This window comes from Crotalus tigris, unplaced genomic scaffold, assembly GCF_016545835.1.
Source record: "Crotalus tigris isolate CLP2741 ecotype Arizona unplaced genomic scaffold, ASM1654583v1 scf7180000024508.2633422, whole genome shotgun sequence".
Classification (NCBI taxonomy): domain Eukaryota; kingdom Metazoa; phylum Chordata; class Lepidosauria; order Squamata; family Viperidae; genus Crotalus; species Crotalus tigris.
The window spans coordinates 1014630-1026747 of record NW_024100680.1 but is presented as its reverse complement, the minus strand read 5'-3'; the positions used below and the strand labels follow the sequence as shown (position 1 = coordinate 1026747).

General features: G+C 35.3%; 1 protein-coding gene across 1 annotated transcript in view; it reads left to right on the top strand.

Moving 5' to 3' along the window:
- The first annotated feature begins 916 nt into the window (after positions 1–916).
- The window catches only part of HTR1F (5-hydroxytryptamine receptor 1F), a 95064-nt gene continuing 83862 nt past the window's right edge, over positions 917–12118 (top strand). Inside the window, exon 1 of the mRNA XM_039333804.1 lies at positions 917–1061. The gene's annotated coding sequence lies outside the window, so the exon portion shown is untranslated. The remainder of the gene's footprint in view (positions 1062–12118) is intronic.

The following is a 12118-nucleotide window of genomic DNA, read 5'->3' as shown; positions in this document are numbered from 1 at the left end:
GCATTGCACGCCAAAACTTCTAGACACAAGGGCAGTTTTTCTCCCTATGCCATCACTCTGCTAAACAACTAATTCCCACAATTCCCACTGTCAAACTACCTAGTAGGACTGTATTACTATTAGACCTCTCATCTTTTCTATTACCTATTACCTTATTTTCTTATGACTATAATTTTGTGGCTTGTGTCTTATGATTTATATTGTTTTGGTTTAGTATCCTAATATGATTTATGTTGATTTCTTATTTAGTATCTTATGATTATCACTGTACTGTATCTTATGATTTAGATGATTATATTTATGATTATGATCATGATTTATCACTTGTTGCTTGTATGTACACTGAGAGCTTATGCACTGAAGACAAATTCCTTGTGTGTCCAATCACACTTGGCCAATAAAGAATTCTATTTTATCCCTAAAATTTTGGCGATGTCTCACTTTATCTTGGAGAAAATGCGTGAAATATTTTAATACTGTTCCAAGTAATCTATACATTACTTTCATAGAAGTTATATTCTTCAAAATGTTGGCTTTGCAATGTACCTTAACAAATTATAATAAAGATTTGATTACAGGTGAGATGTGAGATTGCATTAAATCGGTGAGACTAAATGGTTAGCTATAGTTAGTTATGCATCTTTATTATCTTCTATCTGGCATGGTTCATTTTAAGAAATCTTGAAAGAGAAGGGAAGAAATTGCCTTTTCCTGTAATAAAAGTGCCCTGTGGAACAATGAATTACTTAGGAGTCTATCAAATTTAATCAAGCAATGGTTTAAATAACCAGCAGGTGGCAGTGCCAGTGCCTATTTTAGCTTTCCTATTAAACAATAAAAGCAGCACAAGTGCTGGCTGGCTGCATTGCTGTACCAGAGTCATCTCAGCTGCTTTTGCTGTTACACTTCAGTTCACTTCAGATGCTGTTTACAGAGGTGCCCCTCCTTGCAGCCTGGACTATCATATACTTTTCTTTAGGGAATTCCAAGCCTGGTGCTGACTGGAGATGCCACTGTGAGGATCATTTCATTGGTCTGGGATGAGTCGACAGAGCCTGGAGGTGAGACGTGCATGCTGCTCAGTGGGACACTGTTGAGCCCTTAATTGCATGATTTTGCTTTCCACTTACCCAAACAATACCTATCTTCCTGTAATGCTGTAGCAGAGGGAAGTTCCAAAATGTCTGTTAAGGAATTCATCATTGAAGCTTCTATCAGTAATCAGAGAAATAGCCAGGCTACTGAGGTATTGGATGACCATTTGCAATACAGCATTACAATTTTCTGTTTTCAGTTGTGGTGCAAAATTGAGACTGCTTTAAGTGATGCTCTCCTTGTGTTGTGGAATGATGACATAATAAGGGAATACCAGCCAAAACTCTTTCCTATGAAATTATTAAGTGGCATGGAAGTCTTGCCTTATCTCTCTCCCCCTCCCCAGGTGGGAATACCAAACTGAATCAGGAATAGAGGCTCTATAAGGACTCTATGGAAAGCAGGTGGGATGATGTTGACCATGAATGACCAACTACCTTTTAATCCTTCATTCTTCAGATGTGGTTTTTAGTTTCCCCAGTTTTGAATTTGGCTTATTTTGTAGCTCAGCACTAAAGGATGAAGCCAAGAAGATTTACTGCCAAGCAAGTGTCTGTTTTGACCTGCAGTGTCAAGAGGGTCTCTCTGCCTTACTTTGAGAAACAGTGATGTGTTTTGCTATGTGGTAGTCCAGGCTTCAACAGTTGTTTTTCTATCAATGTTCCTGTCAGCAAAGCCCACTGGCATTCATTAATTCCAGTTATGTCAAGCTTTATGCAAGGGTCTGTGCAGCTTTCTTCCAAAAGAGCTACCACTTCTGTGTTTTATCACCTGAACTCCTACTGATCCCTTCCCTCTCCTTATTTTTCTCTCACTTGTTCACTCACATGACATTGGAGACAGAACGGTGGCAGTTTATTTGTCAGGTTGAGCTGGAATTTACCATCTTAGGTTGTGTGGGTTATGACAAAAAAAAAAACTTATTCCATCCTAGCTATTTCTCTCAGTTCTCAGTGTTTTGTAACCTCTTGTAACCTGTACTTCATACTCACTTTGATTAGGAATTTCAGTATCTCTCTTGCACATAGTATTTTGTTGGGCAAGGCAACAAATGGGATAAGAAGCACTCTTTTTATATGATCTCTGCCTGGCTTCTGCCTTTCATTCTATTTTCTTTGTTTGGGTTTTATTAACAAGGTGATCATACCACATTAAAAGGGAAGTTATTTGTACAAAAGATCATCTTAACTACTTGCAATGTGTTTACAGGTGTTTCAAAAATGTAGTTTTGTTTTTAAAAAGGTTATCAACCATTATATATCAAACTTGCTCTTTAGTGTAGTATATTTTTTGTTATCCTATAATGCTGAAATCCAATAATTTAAAAAGAGTTTAGGAATTTTTTTTACTTGAAGTTTCATGTAATTTTTAGAAAACTGTTGAATCTCTCCTAAGAGTTAGATTAAATAGTTTTGAATATGCTGAGGCTGAATAATATTTTGCATTCAGGATACATAATATTTTACTTCAAAGTATCATGGCAAAATCTTTTCACAGATTGTTCTGAAATAATGTGAAAATTATTGTGTGTACCATGATTACAAATGCAAAATATAACATTGGGTATGCACATCTGGGTATGTATATGTGCATTTATCTATCTGTCTATCTGGCAGTGATGGTAGTAAAGTTAGATAGTTAGATAGACCCAGTTCAAGTATCTTTAGCCATAGAGCCTTACTGGATAATTTTGAGACAATCATCCTCATAGCTCAATGAATAAAAACCGTGAGGGTAGAGATAAGAACAAGTTTATTTATGCAAAATAGGCACCTGGTATTCCTCAAAGCATGTGCAAACCCATCAAATCCCAACAGTTTTTATACCTAAAATCTCAAGCAAGTATCCTGTGGTCTTAGAGGTTATCAAAACAAGCAGATGTCTCCCTAACAAGTATCAGTAAAACAAACATTTCTTAGATCTACTCTCTCTCTCTCTCTCTCTCTCTCTCTCCCTCCCTCCCTCCCTCCCTCCCTCCCTCCCTCGTAGGCAGCAAAAAACAAACTTAAATCAAAGCAAATTTAAATCAAAACAACCTTAAATCTATCACGTCTGTAATTTTTCAGCCTTGCTTGTTATGATCTCCTATACCAGCTTTAGCACTCCCAGCCAGTCAAAGCAGGGTTACTGATGCCAGAGTAACATTGTAGCTTTATGACTTTTTTATCACTTTAGCTGGGTAAACGGTTTGCAGAGTAACTTCTTGTGTTTGATACTGTGCAAATATTTCTAAAACAGTACAGAGGACCACCCAGATATTAAAATGTACAAAATGGCTAAAAACTGGCTCTGGCTCAATATTGTCTCAGTTTAGTCTATTACACAGGGTTGTTATTGAAGGAATAATATTAAGGAAAGTGGTGGAATATAAATATTAAGAATGTAATTCTCTGTAACTGATTTTGAATTTTCAGAATTCATATGTGAACATCAATAGGAGTGCCAGTTTGGTCTAGTGGTTAAAGCTAGAAACCAGAAGATTGTGACCTCTAGTCTTGCCTTAGGCATGAAAGCCAGCTGGTAATGTTGGGCCAGTCACTCTTACTCAGCACAGGGCATTAGGGTCAGGTAACAAACCAATCAATCAGTTCCTCTTGCAACAAGCAGATCATCACTTGGCTGATCCCCCCCAAAAGGCAAAATAGGAAGAAAAAAAATTCAGTACTCATCAACCTGAGGATATCTACTATTTTTCTCTGAATCAATATATAATTAAGACATGTCCTTTAGAATAATTAATTTTGAAAGTTTCAGTCAGGTATACAAAAGAGGTCCATGGAAAGGAAAGATCAAAAAGAATGTGGACCCAACTTTATATTTGGCCTTGTTCACATCTAATATAATTGCTGGTCTGAGAGGAAAAGAAGCTGGGATGTAAGCTGAAATAAGGACAAACGGCTCTTATCCATATCCCTCTTTTGATATTAAATCAGAAGAAAAATCCTGCTTTGAATGCTTTGAAAGGAAATGTTTTGAAAGAAAGAGCAATATAAAAATGGAATAAATAATAAAAGCAATAGAAAAATGAAATTTAAAAGCTGTATGTCCACAGCTTTTTTCTATGTTAGTAGCAGGATATTTTTATCACTGTTAGCTTGTATGCTGAAAATGGCTTCTTAATAAGTGAGACAATATTTTATATATGTTAATTATTCTTGGATAATTTTGTTAGACTATAATTTGAAGCTTTCTGTTTTCATCATATTTGTTTATCTACATTTATTAGTAGAGGAAAAGAGAGGCTGTAAAAAAAATAAGGCTCCCAATCACATTTATGTAAAAGTTTCTCTGGAATCTGTGATGATGCTTGTACCATCATACATCCAGTCATGATTGTATCAATAACAGGACATAAAAACTGTGTGATATACCAGAGAGCAATCCTATAGCATCTCAGGTCTTACATGTGTGTTGGATTACAACTCCCAGAGCACTCAGCCAACACAAGTATAAAAGGCACACTAGCTGTTTTCCCAAACTAATCTCTTCATATGCATGTAAGGAATAGCATTAACATCTTTTTGAGCCATTAATGGAAGATTAACAATCCAGTATGCATCCAGTGAAAACCACATTGAATATATTTATTTGTTTATTTATCGCATTTATTATTTTTATAAAGAACTCAAAGCAGCAAATATACCTAATATTCCTTCTCCCTCATATTTTTCCCATAAAAATAACTGTGAGGTGAGTTGGTCTGAGAGTGCCTGGCCCAAGTCACCCAGTCAGCTTTCACATCTAAAGTGGGATTAGAACTCACAGTCTCTCAGTTTCTAGCCTGGTGCCTTAACCACTAGAGCAGTGATTCTCAACCTTTCTAATGCCATGGCCCCATAATACAGTTCCCCATGTTGTGGTGACCCCCAAGTGGGTGTGGCCACCAGTAAGAGGGAGTAGGATAGCTAGGGAAAAGGGAAAAAAATGGCGGACAGCATGGTTTGGCGACCCCCGTGAAATGGTCATTTGACCCCAAATGGGGTCCCGACCCACAGGTTGAGAACCACTGCACTAGAGCAAATTGGCTATACATACAGAACCACAGAGATAATAGTACATAAATAGATTTTATAATAATAGCTTTGACAAAAATGGCCTGTAAGATACTATAATACAGTGGTAAGGATTGTACAATCATCTGAATGAAAGAGATTAAGGAATCATAGTTTTGTTTATAATTCAGCATAACCATTTTGACTGAAAAAGAGAACTATTACACTTTGTCTAATCTAAAGTTATGCAAGATACTTCTATATCTTATTTCTGAAAGCCTTCACGCAGGCTATACAATTATGTACATTAAATATTGTACGTATGTGCTGTTCTTGTTTTTGACTGACTTTTTAATTTTGTTCCTTTTTTGTGCTCAAAAGGCAATAGAAAAAATAAATACCTCTTCTGTCTACTTTTTAAATGGCCCCAGACACTCACTCATATCTCTTTGCAGTTTAAAAAAGGCTTTCGGGGAATGTGACTATCAGTATATATTTTGCCATGTAATCTGTTTCAGTTCAAGCTCATGCCTAATAGGATAACCCTCTTGAATAGCTCCTTAAGATCTAGAAATAGTAATTAAATTTGTAGGAATCCCAAATGATAGTTATATGGCTAAGTCTCTCTATACAGTAGACGAAAAATGTGAAGCAAAATGTATTTCATTTTGCTCATTAGAAATAAATTCCAGTCTGAGCTAGCTCATAACAGAGAATTGTTCTGCTTTAGGTGGCATTGTAACCATGGATTAATGAAGCGAGAACTCACCTTTGGATAGTGCACAAAGACTTTTCAAAGAGTTGGCCTTGGCATATTTTGCTTGCAAAATATTTTGCCATTTCTCTCTAACTTGGGGAAAGGAAATGGAGCCTTTAGAGATGGCCCCCATCCAAGATATGATTCATTACTGAAATGATCAGCTAGACTGATTCAAGATAATACAATAAATCAATTAAGATATATTCCAAAATGTCCTTTAAGCATTAAGGTGTCTCACATATTTCCATCTACACTGGAAAGAAAGTAAGTGGGGTATTGAAATAAAATAAGTATTTTATTTATTTTAATTATTTATATGGCTGTCCAACTCACAACAGTGATTCTGGGTTATGTAAAAAGATTAAAATAAAAACTGCAACATATAACCCATGGTGCCCAACATTAAAACAATAATCCCAATCACAGAAAATCACATCATTAGTAGAGAAAACAACTAGATCTTCAGTAAGGTACCCAGAGCATGCCCTCTCTGATCAATACAGTGAGCAGAGCAGAAATAATGGGAGAGAGAAACTCCCACAAATATCCTGGCCCAATGCCCTGTAGTCTTTGTAGATGTTAACCACTGCTTTTAGTTGCACCCAGAAGTCTACTAGGAACTAGTGCAGATCATGGAGCAGTGGTGTTATATGAGTTTAATATGAAATGCCAAAACTGCTCAGACCACTGCATTCTGGACCTGTTGCATCTTCCAAATTGTGCACAAGATGAATCTGTACAAAGACCTCCCAAACACAGCTGCCACCTACTCTTCAAGCAGGACCCATGCACCTAAGAGGGTCTACAAATTAGGCTCCAACTCTGGGAAAGTATATTCTAGGCAAAGTTGAAAATGGGAACTCTCTAGAGCTAAAGAGAGTTACAATTCAAGTCACTCACTCTCCCACAAATATCCTGGCCCAAGAAAAAAAAGAGTAAACCAGTATAACATGATATCTCCCACTCCAAATCCCCTAAGCTGAACTAGAATAGTACTGTGATTGATGCTGTCAAAAGGATCAAGTTGGGCCAGGATGGGTGCACTCTCCCATTATGAGCCCACCAGAAGTCATCAACGTGCAGTCAGTGCCACTTCAGTAAAATAAGTAGGTCTGAATCCTGACTGAAAAGAGGTACAAATAACCAACATTTTTCAGCGCCTTTGGAGATGTAAGCCAATTTTCTTTCCAACTATCTTCACTAAAGGAAAATTTAGAGACTAAATTAAAATTAACCTGTTCTCAAACTTATAGCCATTTCAGCATCCCCACAGTCACTTGATTGTAATTTAGGTGCTTTGCATTCATTTATGATTTGTGATAGTTGTGGAGCCATGTGATCATCATTTATGATCTTCATAGCCAGCTTCCAGCAAAGTCAAGGGGGAAGCCAGCAGTAAGTCATAAGATAAGGTGATTTGTCATCATGCTTAAGAAGCATGGGTGTTTTGCTTAACAACAAAAGAGAAATTGATGATGTGAGTTGGGTGTGGTCAGGCATTGTTTCACTTAATGACCAAATTGCTTAGCAATAGAGTTGCTGGCCCAATTGTGGTTAAGTGATAAAGGTAAAGCTAAAGTTTTCCCTTGTCCAGTCAAGTTCAACTTTAAGGGACAGTGCTCGTCTCTGTTGCTTAGCCGAGGGAGCCAGTGTTGTCCAAAGACATTTCCATGGTCAAGTGGCTAGCATAATAATACATTGAGGCAAGTGGAATGCTGTTACCTTCCCCCTGAAGTGGTACCTATTTATCTACTTGCATATGTATGCTTTTGAACTGCTAGGTTAAGTAATAACTATCTATAAAGTTCAGTAAGAAATGTACAATAATGAATTTTAAGTATATTAAAATGTATTACAGCAATAAATCAATGTCTGTGGGCAGTGGATAAGTATCATCAAGAGATGTCATATGCAAGAAGAGTGAAATTTATCTTGAGCATCTATGGAGGGAGCTGAGTTCCACAGGATAGGTGTCCCGAAGATAAGGCTGCTTTTTTATACATCAACAGAGGGAAGCTTAAGTGGTATTTTCAGCAGTAGAATTCTATGGGGAAAGCCTGGGAATTGTATTCAGTTCTCACATGCCAAGAATTTTTTAGGTCTAAGTATATGGGATTTCATTTGATGGACAGGTTTGCCTCAGAATCAAAGATAGCGATATAAAAAAATCTGTAATTTAGTAATCAAAGTGTTCCCCTTCCCCAAAGTGAAAGTTTTTGAGCTTGTAAAGCTTTTTTTTTTTAAATGGGAAAGAAACTGCCCTGAGCTTTGCAGCTTAGATTCAGTTTGAAAGTGCAGTTGCCTATTTTGTAGACAAGACATTAATAGGAGTAGATATCAGCAATCGCTATGGGACAAAAGAGATGGTGAAATAGAAAGAGAGTTATCCCAATGACTTTAAGTGTGTTCTAAAATGGAAGTCTATCCACTCTTCTGGGCAATGGCAGTCATTACGCATTTGTTTCTCAAACATGCACCCCCAAGGTTTTATTAGTCAAACTCAGAAATTGCAACCACTAAAAGACTAGGTTGCATGCAAAAGAGACATTTAAAGGAAGGAAAACTAAATGTTTCATCTAAGAAACATTGCTTTGTAACTAGGAAAGCAATTTCTGTAAATTTATGTACCACTAAGATGTATACTGTGTAGACATGTATTAACACAGCTCACACTTAAGGGCAAGTGACAGAAAATAAATTCTTGCTTTAATAGAAACAAAATGATCAAGGAGGTTTGGATTTTAAAATAATATTAGAATGGAAGATGTATTTTTGAAATGAAGCAAGGAAAAAATGTAAAGTACCTCTTGGCTCAAAAAATTAATTAATGTTTGTTTCTTTTTCTTGAAACAGAGCTATTGCTCATTATGTTTTGACAAAGAATGAAGAGATAGTAGAAGCAAGCTTTGTCTTCAATATCTCTACCACGTCAATCCTTGATTGTCACTGTTTGATTAAGTTTTTTGAGTAATGGATACTTCTTCTACTCAAGCACTAATGAATAGATTTTTATTTCTCTACAACTGAGCACACTGAGGACAGACAATGATCAGAAAAATGAAAACTGGAGATAATGCTTATGTGCCTATTCACATCCTGTACAAATGGTGAAAACACCAGTATAGGGCTACTGCTAAAATATCAATTCAGCATTGTGTAGCTATAGTTCAGTCAAATCAAGCATGTGATTTCATAGTGTTAAACAACACTGATTATTTATTAGCTAACACTTAGGGAAACCTTTCTCTAGTCTGGCATCTTTAGTCATGGTAGCTATGAATCCTATTCCAATACACTTTATCTGGAAATGGAAGGTAGGCAAAGACTAGTTTAGGGAGAGCTGCTATAGGCTGACAGACCCTGCTGATATTGTTCAAAAGTTCAGTGTTCAAAAATATATACTATTTACCAAAATTCTACAGGTTTATTTTTCCTAACTTGGTCACATGCTGATGAGCATATGGAGTATTAGAAGAATAATTGTGAACTTATTTACTATAGGCTGCAGAAAGAAAGAAGCCTACTTTAAGGATACTACTTTATGTATTGGTAAACATTTCAATCAGAATACATTCTTTTTCATAAAAACAATCATTAGTGGTTAAGGCCCCAGGTTAGAAATCAGAAGATGCTGAGTTCCAGGCCTACCTTAGTCATGGAAGCTGGCTGGCTGATTTTAGGCCAGTCACTCTCTCTCGGCCCAATTCACCTCAAAGGATTTGAGAATGCCGCTAATCACTGTATATTCAGATATCCATATAATGGTCTATGCCAGATGCCTCCTTTTCTGGAGGTTTTTTCTCCCATTTTTCTTTTAGCAATTTCTCTGAGAAAGGTGGATGTCTGGAAACAATCTAGCTCTTTGTTATCACAACCAAGGACAAAGAATTATCAGAGATGAGTTAGAGGTAAGGTAATAAGTCACTTCATCTTCAGTTGCCTTCACAGTTGTCCTAATGGATAACGATGGCCCTTTCACTATGGCACCTATAATATCTGTTTTTCAAAACCCAAAAAGCTAAATGTACTACTAATTGAAGCATTTGTGTAGATCTTTGAATATTTGAAGGGTTTTATCTAATGGTGGCTGAAGTCTTTTTATAAATGCTTGCCTCATCAGCTTTTGATGCTATGTAAGGCATAAAAAATATTGTGTTTGTTTGGTTGTCAGGATGGATGGAAGCATTTATGGAATTTCTGCCCTAGAGACCAAAATGATTTGGATGAACCTCTACCCTAGGCCATCCTTGTTAGCACAAATGCATGATTCCTCTCCATTTTTACAATACTGTTTTGTTATTTATAATAGTTTATTTTAAGTGCACATAAAAAACAAAACAGAGATTAAATGGATATCCATATCATAATGTTTATTCATCATTATTATAGCATTGAATTATACTGAGGATTACTTTCTAAGCAGAAGGATAAAACACTTCATCATTTATCCTTTAACATTTGGTGTTTGCCCTTTAATCTATAAAATGCTTTTCTGGGGGGGGGGGAATTAACTGCCCATACAAAATTTAAAATATAAAAACTAAAAAATACAGCAGTTAACAGCAACAAAAAAGCAAAAATTCCAAGATATGTTTTTTTCAAAATCCTGTATTTGAATAGAGATCAACTAATATTTTTAAAAACCTGTCAAACTAACATTATTGTGTAGATCGATCTCTTCTCCCACACCTGAAAAAGCATTTCATAAAATTGGCACTAGTTAAGATTGTTACTGAATTACAACTGCTGAGCTCACTGTTATTAAAATGTTCTTTTGGTCCCCGAATACTATCTTTTGATAGCATGCTTCTTTTTCACAGTTTGTCTTTTTTTCCCTTCATATTAATAGAAAACCATATTTTCCCTTCTCCCTTACTGGAAAGCAAAGATAATTTGCAAGGAATGTATTTACTTCCTTATAGCTATCTGCAGTTACTGTTTTAATCAGCACTGATTACTGAAACTGCTGTAGGTCAGTCCACAGAATATTCATGAATTTCTCAACTAATTGGACAAAAAAACAGGATATTGTTGGTCAGATTTCTGTAGAGAAGACACTCTCATAGCTGTGTAGGTAGATATAATTTGTTTCCTCTAATCCACTGTTTCTCAACCTTGATAGCTTGAAGGTGGATGGACTTCAACTCCTAGGTTTCCCCAACCAGCTTTGCTATAGAATCCTGGGAATTGAAGTTAACCCATCTTCAAGCTGAGAAACATTGCTCTTTTTAAAAAAAAAATGTTTTATCAATTTTTAACACAATCATCTTAATATTTGGTAAACAGCGTGTTGTCTGGGTTAGTATTTACAAAATAATCAATAGCAATTAATTTCTATAATTCTATAATCCATATAATAGCTTTGCTTGATTTTCTCTTCTTCCAATAATATTTTCTTTTGCCAACCTTAAATTAATACATTTCTTATTATTTGAATAAATGACAATTAAATATAGATATTTTTCTCATGTTTCTGCAAATAATAACCACATCAATATAAAACTTCTTTTCTAATTGATCATCTTGATTGCCTCATCATAGAACCTGTTTACAACGTTCTTATTTAAATTTGTTTTCCCCACAATATTCAAAGCATTCATACTGGTTAAGATTTTCTCAAAATTAGTTACACTTACGTATTTAAATCTTTTTTTTTAATGCAAGCCATCCCAACACTTTTACATTTCTCATATCTTAAAAAAGAAAAAAAAACATAATATAAATATAAACCGTCCGAACATTTTTATATTTCTCATGTCAAAAAAAAAAACACACAAAAAAGAAAAAAAATACTGTATTACTTGAAGGGTTCATCCCTCTTAAACTAATCTTCATTTATATCTAAAATCTTTCTATTTCTTTAACCATATTCAAACATCTAAATTCTCACTTTAGCCTTTTTTTTTTTGCCAAACATTTTTCCTAATCATTATGCTTTGCTGAATCAAAGAATCTTGTAAGTGTTGTTTCAGGTACAAAGGCAAAATAGGTAAGATGTTTATATAGGAAGGTTTCACCCCTTTGTATTCATTGAGAATCTTTTCCTTTTTTCTTTCTTGATTTTCTTTATCATTTTTTGTCTCTTAAGTTCTTGTAGTTCTTCTGGAAAAATCCATTTTATCAAATCTTTTTTCTTGTCAAACTTATTTTGTGATCTTAGAATATAGGTTGTCTTTTCCATGTCCAGTATTTCCTGTAAGTTTTTTTCTGGGTTAAGTCATACTTTTTTATTGTTAAGTTCCATCTTAAAATCTCTGTCCTCTGTCTCATA